Below are 17,116 nucleotides of genomic sequence, written 5' to 3' on the forward strand. Positions count from 1 at the left end.
GATATTCTTTTTTCACTTATCCACTTCTGCTGGCTGTTACTCATTCGTTTCGAAACTCACAGAGGGATCAATTATGAATCCAGATCTCGTAGATTCCTTGAAAGCTATTATATCTATGCGTCGTGTACTGCTAGTGACGGAGAGAGACCATGTACTTCTTCAAAGGTGTTGTAATCGGCATCTTTAAAGGCAGTGGCTATAATTGATCGTACTTGGTGGTGTCTAGCGTTTCGCAGAGCTTCGCCGTGCGGACAGGATCCCAGGATGTGTGCAAGAGTTTCAACCTCGTTGTGGCAATGCCTACAACGGTTCTCCTGAGATCTTTCCGGCACAGCACGTACTGCAACAACATTTCAAACCATTTTATTGCCATCGCGCCATTCGCTGTCGGAGAGTCCTTGTGTTTAAAAATCCATAACCAATCCGTCAACAGCCAAACTTGCCGTTCTCCGGGCCGGGGATAATATGTTCACCAGTAGTTAAGAGAACTACTAAATAAAAGCATAGTTATATTGAAGTTCATATAGCGGCAGTTTGTTAATAGACAACAATTTCTCATCTCTTTGTGCACCAATGATGGGAATGAATATGAATTATGTATAAGCAGTAATCCATGAATTTTATATGGAAGCATTCACAGATAGATAATCCAACACTGTCTATGTCCATTAATAAGTGTCTTTGTACTTCTGGGATTTGAACAGAAATTCTTGGAGTGGAAAATCGAAGCACTAGATAACGTCAAAGCCATTACAGAGTTTACGCCAATGAACTGTATAACAAACTGGTATGCTGTGCTCCACCAATAGTACAAGTTAAGGTTAACAAGTATCAGACTTCTGGCCAAAGTCATCTCCTGGGAATGGACGTAGCAACACGGAATACACACATTCGTGTTCACAGTCGACAAAATCTGATCGTATCAACGGCATTATCTCTGCACATAAAGAATAAGCGAAGCATTAAAATAGTAAAACAAGCAGGTGACTGGAAACAATTCGCAAGAGGATACATTTCTAGAAATATTACGTCTGTCACATTCGGAGAAAACTAAGTTTTAACAAATAAAATATCTTTGAATGTCAATATCGGGTATAACGAGTTAAATGTCAGTCGGTCACAAATTTATTTTGCCTTTCCTGAAAATATGCATAACGACTGACAATATCAACAACACGACTAATATCTGAGTATTTAAACCTCCTGCCTAAAAGCGGAAATAGGATTACTCACTGATGATTTTTCAATGTATTTTCATTTCTTTTTTTCATATTTCTTTTTGAAATTCCATGTATTTTTAAATTATATGTGTATTAAAAATTTGAATTAAGGATAACTTGCATGATTAATCTATTTTAGGATGTAATTCACATTATTCAACTGGGGTCATATTGTTATCTCCCTTGGTAGTCTGTGTCATGAAAATTCCAAGATATAAAATTCAATCTGTATCTTAATTTTCTTCATTTCTAAATAATGATCTTACATTTATTTTATTTTTACTATTTTTGTGAAATTTGGTATGACGTTAGATTAGTTGTAATTGTGATAATTAATGATAACGGTAGAAATAATAACAGTTATTGTTGTTTTACTATTTTATTATTAGTAGTATTACTTTTGTTTCCTTTGAAGTTTCAAACTGTGCATAGTTATAGCACGAATGGCCGTACGGGTTCGTGCGAAGGATCTTGTGTACATGAGTCTGTATAGTTGTGTATTAATAAATGCACTTCATTCGTTCGTTCGTTCGTTCATTCATTCACTCATTTCATTTCTAAGTTTGTCTACTTCCAAATTATTTTATATTGTGTTATTTATAACAATTTTTATATTTTTATTTATATTACCGTGATCTTAAGTTCCCAATTTTTTATTTTTTATTTATGTCAGTTATGGATTTTCTGAATGTGATTTGGATAGAAATAATATTAGTGGATCCATTTCTTGAGATGCTCATCATAGTATAGGTGTTCTCGAATATTTGAATTGCAACAAAGAACTAAAATTTGAGTTATTAGTTTTATATTTTTATTTATTTTATTTTTATAATTTTAATTTTTTATTTTATTTCATTATACACAAATATTTTTGATAAGCTCATGGTTTTTATTTGGTATTCTATTATTTAAATTTCGATAATTAACTGAAATTATTTCCAATTTATGTTAGTCTATAGCCATTGCTTGTAAATTTGTTTTCCTCAATGTTAAAACTAAATTTGTCTCGAAATGGAAGGGAGACAAATTTAAATTTACTATATATTTTACCTCATGGTATCACCAGTGACATATCTGCAGTTAATTCATTTTGGCTTACGTTTTCAGAAAAACGAAACTGGACTTTTGAATCGACCTGTATTTTTAAAAATAGGATAATTATTTTACACTTTTACATCTTTTTGTAAGTCTATAGTCAATAGCACATAAATTCTTTATATTCCAAATGCTTAACAAAGATCGGTATATCATTTTATGGGGATATTTGTATTTCCCTACCCTCCTTCGTAGCGGTAATTTGTGAAAAACCGTGGTAGCAGGAGGGTTAAAGAAAAGTTTCTGAGCCTCTTAATTTTATTAAGTTTAATTGTATTTAATAAAACACTTTAAGATACAAGAAACTATGGATTTTCAATGTTCCTCCCACCAGAATTTAACTGTATATATATATATATATATATATATATATATATATATATATATATATATATATGCGCCATATCTTCACCTATCATATTTTCTAATCACTATCATTTTCATGTATTTAATGCTGATTTATTAACATGCAACAAATAATGTTGTCTTCAGCGGAGAAAGGTCTAACATATAGGAAGACAATTTTACCTTAGGGAAAATGGAAAGCATCAATTTAGGAGGATATTATCTCCTCTATTTACGTATAATGAGTTGTATGAACAAATTAAACACTATGACAACACTGAAATCATGGTTTTTCTTTGAAACGAGTTAGAGGAACGCATACTAAATATGATAAAAACAGCTTGCTTAAATACGAAATACCAATAACAATAATAATAATAATAATAATAATAATAATAATAATAATAATAATAATTTATATATATTATTATTACTATCATAATAAAATATTCAAACTACCCTATGTTTTGCTCATGAATGTATATAACATCTCAGTTCACAAAACTATAATTATTTACTCACCATGAAATTAAATACCATAATGCTCTCTTATTTGGAATGGTGATAGTACATTATGCAACGAGTCTATAATTACCATTATAGGCGAGTTTCATACGACTTTTTATGCTCGACCATATTTCTAACTTGAAATTATTCAGATGTATACATTTTATTTGTATCTGACAAGATCGGAAGTGACCTTGTTCTAGGTCGTGAATTGTGAGATGTGCGCAGACACGAAAGTATTGATTTTTTCCGAGGAACAATAATGTCATTGACCTTGTGTAATCCCGTTAAACTTGGTATAACCTTGATTATTGAATTCGACATTGAAAAAAGAGATGACAAATTGAATTTATTTGAATATTATTTACAATTAACGCTAATTATTATAGTAACAAAGCATAACCTTCTGCGACAGTATTGGATTTCCAGCCTCCGTGACTTTTCGCTAATTCTCTTTCGATTGCATATTCGAGAATAATCGATACTTGCGGTTTTATAACGGTACAAAGCTGACTTGTTATTGGCTGAACACCTGTAAGCTGAGTTGTCATTGGCTGAAAACATCTGTTCTTTAATGAGTAGGTGTACTTTAATGACATGCATTAAGAGACTGCTACCAGGTGTATAATTACTACATTTCGGCATGGTCGAGCATAAAAAATATTAGTGTACTTCGAAATCGTTTACTGTTATAGTTATTTATGCAAAAAGTGGATAATCGTGATGATTATGGCATGAGTGAATGTTTGTTGCATGAACGATAGTGAGTTCGACAATTTTCACGAGTGTCATAATAAGATTATCTACGAGTTGGATACAACACTTTATGGCATCTTAGCATTATAAACTGTTGGAAATAAATTATGAAATAATTCGGCAGGCATAGCTGACAGTCTTCATATGTTCGTATCGATTATTTGCGTCTGGCATTGGCATTGAATAATGAGAAATGGATGACCTTGCAGGTCTAAGCGTTCCGGTATTACCTCATAACGTATACGTCATTCATTCATTCATTCATTCATTTATTTTATTCCATAGATCTTACATGAGCAATGAAGCTTTAAGATGTGGAACATGTCAACATTTTATAATATTACAATTACAATTTTTACAAATTTTTATAGTTTTACAATTTAGTAATTTTCTACAATTTTTACAATTTTGTACAATTTTTTTACATTTTTTTTTTTTTTTACATTTTGGCGAGATGTAGTGAGATGAGATGAGGTCCGAGGATTCGCCAAAATATTACCCGGCATTTGCCTTTTCGGTGGGGGAAACCTCGGAAAAACCCAACCAGGTAATCAAATCAAAGGGGTTGATGCCAAGGACTCGCCATAGACCATCCGGCTTCAGTCCCACGGCTGGGGAAAACCTCCGAAGAAAGCAAAGTCCAAAGGGGGATCCAACCCGAGCCCGAACGCAGCTCCGGATCAGCAGCCCAGCGAGTCTGTCGACTGAGCAACATCGATGGCTCTACTAAAAGCATACAATACATAGCCAATCAGATTATTAAATTTACAAACGCAAACGATCATTCATAAGTTGAGCTATATTATAATACAAAACAATTTAATTAAATTTAAGGCATAAACAATTCAACCAGTTGTGATATACAGAAATTGATAATACATATCATGCAAACTACTTCAAATTACAAACACAAACAATTTATCAGTAGAGCTATATAGATTACTATTCAATTTAAAGCATATACAATTCATCGGCCAAATCTATACAAATATATACAATACAAAGTAGCATACTTTCATTAAGCTATACAAATTTGTGCAATTAATATCAAGTGGATTAATTCAATTTATAATCATAAATAATTCATCAGTTGAGCTATACATATTACCATTCAATTTACAGTAGGTCTATATACAATACATCAGTAGAGCTACACAGACTAGTAATCATTTTAAGAACATATACAATTCATCAGCCAAACTATACAAACATATACAATCAAATTAGTATTTTCGTTAAGCTATACAATTCATATGAAGTAGATTATTTCAATTTATAAGCTTAAACAATTCATCAGTAGACCTATACAGTATACTATTCAATTTACAGTACATACAATTCATCAGTTATGCTAAACAAAAAATACAATACATAGTAAACAGATTAAGTCACTATAAAAACATATTTTAGTTGAGCTATATAAAATTGTACATGTCATTTAAGTAGAATAATTCAATTCACAAGCATAAACAATTCATCATTATTGCTATTATTATTATTATTGCTATTATTAACATGCGTGCTATAATAAGCTGATAACGCACGGTATTAGATGTAGTAACAACCTGTTTATAATGCTAGGATGGCATAAAGGCATTTTATATATGATCTTTCATACATTATTTTAAAAGACATTAAATCGGCCTGGGTAACGTAGTCGGTGTAGCACTGGCCTTCTCTGCTCGAGTTTGCGGGTTCGATCTCTACCCAGGTAGATGGCATTTAAGTGTGCTTAAATGCGACAGGCTCATGTCAGTAGACTTACTAGCATGTAAAAGAACTCTTGCCGGACAAAATTCCAGCACCCTGGTGACGCTGATAATCTCTGCAGTTGCGAGCGTCGTTAAATAAACCATAGTTTAATTTAAAAAAAAACATTATTAATGTTTCTTTCACTAAGTTTGGCGTGATATTTGGTTATTTAACATAATTTATGGAACCCGATTACTATGAAGCGAAATAAATGTACCAAGAGATAGACGACTGTACTAAAGTGCGTAAAAGAAAGAATATGAACATAACAAGTGAATTGAATTAGTTTAATTTTTTTTTGGTTTCGTTTGATCTCCTCTTATTGCACTTAAACATCTATGTCTATATGAAGAGGTGCACTGCGTTGAGTCTGAACGCGGCGGAATTAGAATAGCGGACATCGTGGCTCTAGACAAGACTAATAGTAATGGCTGTAGGCCTATACTGGACCCAACTGTTAGATTTGAGATGAGCCAGACCCAACCATCCGAGGTCAACAAAGAAAAACAACAAATTTATGAGCCTACTATTCCGTATTTTCGAGAAAAATATCAGATGGAAGGCACCTGGGAAGTACATGGTGTAAAATGATCGGAGCGAAGGGCACCATCCCACGATCAACTGTAAACACTATCAAAACATTTGGAATCCATGACATCATTCCAAAAATAATTACTTCAACCATTAAAGGGTCTGTGGCAATTCTGAAAAATCATTTATACGGAATATCATAATCCCCCCCTTTTCTATTCGTTAGTGTGTGATTGTTACATATATGTACAAATTTATTATTTCTTAAATTTAAGCTCCTAGTTCACATTTCAATTTGACTCATCTATCTTACTGTAATCGTTACTATTCTTATAAGTGTGTTATTCTGTGTTTTTGGCAACCCAGGATGCCTGGGCAGACTGTTTCTTGGATATTAAAAAAAAAGGGGGGGAGACAATGATGCTAAGGACCACACACAATAGACACCAATACACAAGTGAGCGTCCTTTAGCCTGGGATCTGTGGAGAGTAGGGGCCGCAACAGAGAAACTCAGAGGAGTGGACATCAACGATGGACATCCATCCTTGCCCAAAGCGGGATTCGAACCTAAGAACCTTCTGACCGCGACGCCTAAGGAAGCACGTCTTAGACCGTGTAGCTCAGCAGCTCGACATTGATTTAAATTATAAAATGAAATTAAAATTGTCTGCGAAAGGATGCGAGGAATAAATTGAGACAATAACTCCTTAGATCCGTTTATTACTGTAAGTCAAATAGAAATATAGGGTAAAGGTTGGTAGTACTGTGATAAGAATAATATTGTGATAGTTTTTTTGGAATTTTATTACAATTTTATTGAGCGAGAGAAGAACCGATTTTGTGCAGCAACCTGTCTACGAACATTCCCTTAACACTTGACGCAAAAAACCGATCTTCCTTTCGCTCAGTAAAATTGTAATAAGTTTTCAAAAAGAACTATCACAATAGTACCAACCTTTACCCTAAATGCAGTTACCTGAACAATGAATCGAAGATAAACGGAACATTAATAAACATAATTTTCTGAAGACTGCCATAATTCCTAAATCTAGATAAGTCTTATATTAATAAAAATTACCCCATTCAGACACGGTCAAATCAAGAGGTTAGAGTGTAATATAACCATATCATACAAGCTACAGCCATAAAGTGTTCTATAATAAAGCACACATTTTAACCACGCCTACTAAAGGATTTCTAAATATTTTGTTCATATAATGTCATGTTCAGGTAAACATAACAAATAATGGTATCTTTATTAGAACATGAGTTATTTGACTGACATACATATACAATCAGCTTTACAAGACATGACATTATATTTTTTACTATGCATTGTCGATCACGTCCACACCTGTGGAGTAACGGTCAGCGCGTCTGGCTGCGAAACCAGGTGGCCCGGGTTCGAATCCCGGTCGGGGCAAGTTACCTGGTTGAGGTTTTTTCCGGGGTTTTCCCTCAACCCATTACTTTCGGTGCTGGGCCCCGGACTCATTTCACCGGCATTATCACCTTCATTTCATTCAGACGCTAAATAACCTAGATGTTGATACAGCGTCGTAAAATAACCCAATAAATTTAAAAAAAAAATTGTCGATCACTCTTCATATTACACCAATAACAAAACAATTCGTGTCATTCAGTCATAATTTGGAGTGCCAACAACAATTTAAGGAAATTTCTATGACAGCTTCGAAGGGTTCTCTGCTGATTTTACGGCGACACGTCGTGTACTTCAATTCAGATTACAGTTGAATTTTCTCATTCTACTTTAATTTTTATCTGTATTTTTTTTATTTTACTGTAAATTTTCATTATTGTAAAACATCTATATAAACTTAAGTTTATTGTAAACAATTTTTTGTAAGACATTTTTAATGTCACACCTTAAATGTTACTGTTAAGATTCTCTGTTTTTGGCAACCTCACCAAGTTGAGGAAGATTAGATATTATTTTAGCACAATTATTAGTAGATTAAGCACCGAAATAAATTACTTTTATTTACTATTGTTAGTAAAGTAAGTCACTGTTTCACATATTTACATTTCATACACATTACATTACAATTAATTAGACAATTGCAAATAAATAAGAAATATTGTTTTAAAATGACAAAAAAAGACATTTAGTATTGAATTAGTAAGAAAAAGGCAAAGTGGGCAAAATAAAAATTGGTCCTATCACTGTAATTTACCCTAAATCAGATTTATATCTACGATTTACTTCCACCGAGTAAAAAGGCATTTTGCCAAACATCTGGACTTTATAATATGAAATTAATAATTTTTCTAGTTCTCAAAATATTTATGGATCTGATTCGTTTGAGGTCTTTTGAAATCTATAAAGTTAAATTTGCCAAATTTCTCAACTTAACTTAAAAATAAAATAAAATAATTTAAAAAGCAACTGTGTTATTGTAACGTTATCTAAAGCAAACTGTATTAGGGATAATACATTCTCCACTACCCGCTGTGTTTCATAACCAACAATGTCCACTCGCCATGTTCAGACATGAGCTACTGGGCAAGTAAAAAAGACAGGAAACGGTTCCCCAGCGGCATTGTTTATTACAGAGTATTAACTGACAATAGGCTATTTTAACATGGAAGGGACCTTCCTCGACTCGGCTTCGTCTATCTGGGTGAAACTGTGTGTATACAGTATGTCCGCACGCGGAAACAATGGAAGAGGCTGCAATATCCCTTTGTTTTATGTCGTGGAAACAGTTGTACGTGTCTCTTTGGTACATCAGGTAAACGGGGGCGGGAATGTGCAGTCTTGCTACCCTTAGACGACACATGTCCCTCGGAGGGTACAACAATTCTGCTCCCAAAGTCTCAATAGTAGTACTATTCCACGTATACTGACAGACAACACACAAGAACTTGGTGTAAAAAATATATGACACAGACATCACAGGAAAATTCCCTTCCCAAGACTTAAAAAGAATAAAGTTTATAGAATAAACAGTTGATAGAGAGGCCAATTGTTTATATTAAGAAAAAATGCGAAACATTCAAATAAATGAACATACTCATGAACATATTGTTGGAACAGAATTTTGCTACGTACCGCATCTCCACAAATTAATCAAGATCAAAAAATTTCTTCTCTCATGAAGACTCAAACTAGCGCCCATTCATTAGCTCATGATGTCTTAGACCACGACGCTATGGCGTAGGATAATAATAATAATAATAATAATAATAATAATAATAATAATAATAATTAATTATTATCACTACAAGGTTCAGATACCCTTGGACTTGTTCCGTCTCCAACATTTGACCTCATCTCTGTTCTCTCCATCTTTCACGTAATCTTCCAGTAGATTTTCTCCATTGTGGTCTATAGTTGTAGCCACTCTTTAAATGATATTCTATTATTAATCAATCTTGTCATAAGTGTGAACCATCTATGTTTACATAGGCCTAGGCTTATATACTGTATATTTGTAAATTCTATAACATTTTTTTATTTCTAATTCTAGTTAACTTTACTTCAATCGGTAATTATGTATGGAATTTTAGGATGGGATAGCTTATTTAAAACCAATTTTTTTTCCTCGTTGTTGATGCTTTATGGTTGTGCTAACAGATGGAGTTACTTGTCAACAATGTGACGCTGAAACGTGTGTTCAGGTTACTGCCCAGCGACACTCCTGATGTATTTTTATTTTTGATGATTGGTTAATTAATATTAACACGGCACACTCACAATTACACTCACATTCATACAAAGTACACCCAAGTAATTTTTCTTTTCAAGAAAAATTCACCGAGAGCCGAGCCTGGGAATCGAAACCAGGACTTCCAGATCTGTAAACCAGCACGCTGACCAACAGACCACGGAGGCAGTCAAAACCAATTTTAATCCACTTTATTTACTACAGAAGAAAAAAATTAAAATATGTCTTCATAAATCTATTGACTTTCCATCTCAAAAAGTGTTTTTAGACTTTAATGATCTTAAAATCAGACAAATTTATTATATCGTGTAAGTAAAATTCATACGTAAAAATCGAAATAATTTTGAATTGTATTCCCATAGTTATGAAACAAAAGGTATGGATTCTTTAAAATTGTTTGAACCAAAATGCAGCACTGCTACAGCATTTAATCGTAGTAGTAATTTAGGCGCAAGACTGTTATACTTTGTTTGAGTCCCTTATAATATTACATAATAACGGTCAGGTCATTAGAAATCAACCCTCAGGAACTAACAAGCAAACATTCTCATGGGGGCAGATAAAAAATTTAAATTCTTTTCTTCCACCATGTTAGTAATGTCAAAACAAATGTTTGTACAAATTTTGGCCACTCGAGCGCAATTACAAGAGCAGTCTAGAAAGTAAGTTTCCCTTGAGCTGTTTTCAGAAAGGAAACACAATTTCATGGAAAGATTTATTGGAACAGATACAGCAATAGGGTTGAGCTATTTTTCAACTTATTTCCCAACGGAATTCAGACATCTGTCATACCGTAAGTCCTACGGTCTCCAAAAGCTGTGTCGCGACACATGCCCCTGCCTTCACTCAAGCGTAACCATGACATCATACCCCCACCCTCTGTTTACACGCATCACTTCGATATAAGTAAAGACATTTATCAGCAGCGGACGTACACATGTAATGTTACAAGTGTGTAGAATAATATGTTTAGATGTCTTTTCCAAAACAAATAATAAGTAAAAACTTAATTTTAAGGAGCATGGGAGGAAAATTATTTATTTTGTGCAGATGGCAAAAATATGAAATCTTAATTTTTTGTAAAATTTTAAATTAAGTGTAAAAGAACAAGGTACGTTGTTATGAAGACTACTACGCCCTTACCTGTAAGTTGAATATTTCATTCATAAACGAACAATAAAATGTATCGGCTTCTATGTCTTAATCGGTGTAAAATACTTCTACGTTTTTTGAAGTACGTAGTGTAATTTACAACTTAGTGACCAGCCTGGTACGTTTTTATAATTTCAAATTTTGCTGATGTAAAGTACACGTTCTTTTTATGGTAAATGAGAAAAAAAAAATATTTTATTTCATTAATAATACAAACATAATGAATGAGGAGGATAAAAAATTAACATGGAAAAAGTATGTATAGTTAATAAGTAGAAGAATATTATATTGCTTTCGTTTTTTGGTCACAGTCCGTCTCTGCACTGTTATTCACTACATTACCTGAGGAGATACCCACTCCACTCCTCCCCCTGCGATAGTGGTGTGCGGGTTGCATTTCTATTACGTCACAATTTCGTGGTGTTTGGCAATCAGTGCCGTAGGATCAACAGAGAGATGCAGACGGCTGCCACATACTGGTTCCGGTCCCAGGCGCAGACTTCTAGTCATACGACACAGGTATACAAAAGTGGATTCCTCAGTATGGCAAATGTCTCAATTCCGGTGTTGACAAGTAGCTCAACAATTGAATACACCTCGGAATAAGGATCTAAGTACTTAGGGAAACAATGTTCCATATAAATGAATTTAAATACTATTATAGTCACAATCATGCCATGGTATGAAAGAAAAATTTCACAATCTCGAGCGGGAATCGAACCTGCGACTTCCTGTTCTCCGGTCAGGCGCTCTACCACTGAGCTATCGAGTTCGCCTCACGCCAAAGGCTTGGAATTATCCTTTCATACTGGCGACTCTACTCTTATTCCGGGGGTATTCAATTGCTGTATTTGTTCCAATAAATATTTCTACGAAATTACGCTTTCCTTCTGTAAACGGCCCCAGGAAATAAACTTCCTGGACGGCCTCGTAACTGCTCGAGTGGCCAAAATTTGTACACGCACTTGTTTTGACATCATTAACATGGTGGAAGAAAAATAAACTTTTTATCTACCCAACTGAGAATGTTTGCTTGTAAGACTGTATTAGAGGTTTGCAATAGTTTCAGAATCATTAATCTCAGAGCATTTAACCTTCAATTATCATTTACGTTTATGATTCCACAAAGAATCCAGTAGAAAAAAAATCGAACAAATGAAACGCGAGCTCCATTTTGTTATCATAAACACAATATATGAAAGCCCAAAATTCATTGCTCATTCCTTTGTACAATAGAATAGCTCGTCATTGTATTGTAGTCCATAGTTCAGTTCTATCCTCAACAAAGCCATTGGTTTTTGGTATATTGGCAGGTTTTCAGAGGCACTAATTCACGCCGATGTTCACTCGCAGCTACAAATTAATCCATCTCTCATTAATGAACGACATCAAATAAGTCAGCTGAAATTCAATCCAAGCCTCAGTGCAAACAATTTCGATTATTAACGATGCATTCAGTAATCAGATACAGAAAGGTAACACAAGGTCTGTCAGTGACCTTTGATCTTCGTTTATCTATGACGGCACTGAAGGACAACCAAATGTATTAGAATCAGGTAACGTACTGTACTGTACCAAAGCGAAAATTTGTTCCATACAATGTAGACATTCAAATGTAGCAGGATAAATACTGAAGATTTATAAAACATACGTTCGCATCCCATCCTTTCAACCAGTATAATTGTTACCATAACAGATGTATTCTGTAAGACCAAAAAATAATGATCTTTACGTAGATTCGTCGAGCAACAGTGCATATTACTGTAAAGATTACTGTATATATTGCTGTGGAATCCCGGCCACTAAGTAACTCAACAGAGTGCTGTCCTTGTACAATGGCAGTTGACTGAATATAAAATGTCAACATACATGCCCAACTTGGTGTCAGGCCACAAAGGGAAAAACAATGGGGGAGGGAGTTCGATCCGGTGCTGTGGATTGAGTTTCGGAGTAGCTCAATAGTGAGAGCGCTTGGTACGTAGAACCAAGGACCTGGGTTCGATCCCCAGCGCCGAAGCGAAGTTTTCTTTTCTGATATTGTTACCATAACAGATGTATTCTGTAGGAACAAAAAAATAATAATCTATAAGTAGTATAAAATTAATTGAAGAAGTGAGAATGATAAGTGGATAAAGACCAAGACAGTAGTTTTGAGATAAGAGAAAAAAAGAAAAACTGTTTTCATCATTTTCTTTCATCAGTCAGTAAATATATTAATAGTCATTGAAATATATCTGATACTTTTTAACATTTTATATAATTAAAATAAATATCAATTAAATCTCCATTTAATTATTAATAAAAAAATGACATTGAAGTTACCCAATTCTTACTCTCAATCAAAATTCTGAATTTCTTTCAATACATAATGGCAAAAATGTGAACTTAAAACACTATCTACCTTAATGACTTTATTTAAAGTACGTTTTATAATAATAATAATAATAATAATAATAATAATAATGATAATAATAATAATAATAATAATAATAATAATAATGATTTATTTTAGCTGGCAGAGTTAAGGCCGTAAGGCCTTCTCTTCCACTCAACCAGCAAAAATTGTATATACATATGCATGAACTTACAAAGAATTCAACAATTTTATTTAGATGAGAGTTACATGTATACAAGATTTATTTACGAATTAAACAACAAAATACTATGAACTATTAATTAAACACTGAAATAAACTGTATAGCAGAATTAAGCTAAAATACATAGAATGTTAATATATTTCCAATAATATTAGATAATACAAAGAGATTATTATGAGACAATTTTGAAAATACAGCACTATCAGAATGATGTCTAAAGAAAGAAGTAACAATGTAGTCAGTGATAGTTTAAACCAGTATGATTGGAATGAAATGCTAATAAGGTTTTCTTTTAAGCTGTTTTTAAAGGTTTTTATTGTCTTGCAGCCTCTAATACTTTGTGACAAGGAATTCCATTGACGCAAGGTGGATACTATAAAAAATGATGAATAACAAGATGTTCTATGAAGAGGTATACTGAGCGTGCCACAGATAAGTGATCTGGTATTTACGTCGTGGTTAGAGTATAGATAAGAGAAACGAGACGAAAGGTAATTTGGTATTAAGGTGTGCAGAATTCGAAAGAGTAAAGACAAAGTGTGTAAAGTTCTCCGTTCTTTAAGTCGGAGCCACGAAAGACTTGCGAAGGACGGTGACATGTTGCACACGTATCTGACGCACATATTCTGAGCTCGCTTTAACTTGACTGACAGTTCAGAACTTAGGTCACTTAACAAAACGTCACAATAATCGAAGTGCGGCATTACTAGTGTCTGTACTAGGGTAAGTTTAAGTTGCTGAGGCAAGAAGTTTCTCAAGCGACTCAAACAGTGAATGGAGGAACAGATTTTTTTTATCTTTTCTTTAACTTGAAAATTCCAACTTAGATTATTATAAAAAAATAAGCCAAGGGTTTTTACGACAGATGAATAAGGGATTAGCGTGTTGTTAAGGGTAACAACTGAAAGAGTACTGTTATTATGGGAGTTAACTAAACACTTATGTCCAATAATTATAGCTTGAGTCTTACTTGGATTAAGTGCGAGTCCGAAATTGGCCGCCCAAGTGGAGACAGTGGCTAGGTCACAATTCAACTTGTCAATCGATTCATTGATCGTATTGGGTCTGGAATGTATGTAAAGTTGTAGGTCGTCGGCATAGAGGTGATATCGGCAATACTGTAAGTTCTTTGATACGTCATTGATGTAGATAGAGAAGGGTAGTGGTCCTAATACGGAGCCCTGCGGCACTCCCGCCTTTGTGCATCGCCATTGGGAGAATTGATTATCAAGTGAAACACACTGTTGGCGGTCCCGTAGGTAGGAGTCCATCCAGCTCAAGGTACTGTCTGACAGGTGCAAAGTCTGCATCTTTGCAAGAAGCAAGTCGATATTAACAGAACTAAAGGCATTGCTGAAATCGAGAAGAGTTAGTGCCGTTACTTCACCCCTATCCATAGCTTCACGGATGTCCTCAGTCACTTTAAGTAGGGCTGTAGTAGTGCTGTGTCCATGCCTAAAACCCGATTGATAGTCAACAAGGAGTTTGTGTTCGTCGAGATAGTTCGTAAGTTGTCCATGTACAATATGTTCTAATGCTTTTGAAAGAGTGGGAAGAATTGATATCGGTCTGTATTGGTTTACTGTGGAAGGTGTGTTAGATTTAGGTAAAGGTTTCACTAATACCATTTTCTAGAGTGAGGGGTAGGACCCAGTCATAATAGATGCATTAAATATATGGGTGACGGTCGGCAGGAACATATAGATAAAGAAAATCATGTCATGCCACTGTAGCACAAATTAATTAAGTTCATCTATATTACTTTTAACAAATGTAAGCAATAAATTATACAGCTCACACACTCAAAGGAAGAACTCAAATTACTTCAAGGCAACATGTGTTATATAATTGTAATTAAGTAATTACTATTTACCAAAATAATAATGTCTGCTGTCAGGAAACAATTATATTCATATGCTAGTGTTGTCACTTTAAGTCCATATGCGTCCGTGTCTTTACTATTCACACCTACTTCACGAATATGATCGTACCACTGCTTAGGGGAGAGTTGGGTAGTATCGGACATCGGGTAATATCGGACAGTGCGTTTCTTTCATCTACCACCAGATGATAGTAGATGAATGACATGGTTACGTTTCTGTGATATCGCATACAGAAACGTAACCATGTTATTCAGGTATTACCATCTGATTGTAGATGCAAGAAACGCACTGTCCGATATAACCCGATGTCCGATACTACTCAACTCTCCCCTATACACTGGAGGAATGAACTTCTCAAGCTTCTACATATCACCCTGTTTTCCTGACTTATTGGCAATGGCGAATCTTACAGATTTCCAGCTAAATTCAAATTAATTTGATTCACATCCACTCTTTTCTTCATAGCAACAAAAGTATCAGACACGATCATCTGTGTCACTCTGAGAGTGAGAAGAGGATAAGTCTGGTCTTTGCCCACTTATCCTTCTCAACAAAAGTGAAAATCTAAAAATTGATCATATTCAGAGCTATCTATAAAGGATTCCACGTTAAGAAAATAGAATTAAACATATGGGGGCTGTTCCATCAACTATTTATAAGTATTTTTTCTTGTGAACTGGGAATTAATTAGTTTCCTTTAAATCATAGAACATAATTTCATTTAGAACTAGAGCGATTTCATGTGTTAAAATAATTCTGTTACACCTCTAAAATTACCATATATTTAATTTACAACTAATGGGATAACAGCTAAACTGGTGGAATAGCCTTCCGCTTTCTTGCCAAACATCCCCGCTGATAAATTTAACGGACAGGTACAGTAGGGGTGGTACAGTTGAGGCTAAGATTTCACACTGTTAAAACACGTACAACATTGACTGAGCTTATTATATAAAGTACACAAAATTTAACTGTCAGAAAAACAACAAAGGCGTTAGGTATGTAACTTAGGTCCTTGTTTGATTATAGTTTGAAGTTAAAGACGGAAAAATTGTGCTGTACATAATTCTAAATTTGTATTACATGCACTTCTTAACATTTCATAACGGAAAACGTGTGCTGTACATAATTTTAAATTTGTATTATAAGCGCTTCTTAACATTTAATAACGGAAAACGTGTGGTACAAATATTCTTAAATCTGTATTATAAGCACTTCTTAACCAATAAAATAAAGCTATTGATGTTTGGCGCAGGTTTATTATTATTATTATTATTATTATTATTATTATTATTATTATTATTATTATTTTATTGTGAAACTAAGAAAAAGAAACCGTGGTTTGATGAAGATTGTTGCATGGTAGTAGAAAGAAGGAAACAGGCAAAATTGAAATTCTTACAGGATCCAGTTGAGGAGAAGAGAGATAATTATTTCAATGAAAGACGGGAAGCAAATCGTACACTTAGGAATAAAATGAGAGGTTACTTGAAGGAAAAGCTGAATGAGGTAGAAACAAATAGTAAGAATAAAAACATTCGAGATTTATGTAAGGGCATAAAGGAATTTAAGAACGGATATCAGCCAA

This window comes from Periplaneta americana, chromosome 13 (assembly GCF_040183065.1).
Source record: "Periplaneta americana isolate PAMFEO1 chromosome 13, P.americana_PAMFEO1_priV1, whole genome shotgun sequence".
NCBI lineage: Eukaryota > Metazoa > Arthropoda > Insecta > Blattodea > Blattidae > Periplaneta > Periplaneta americana.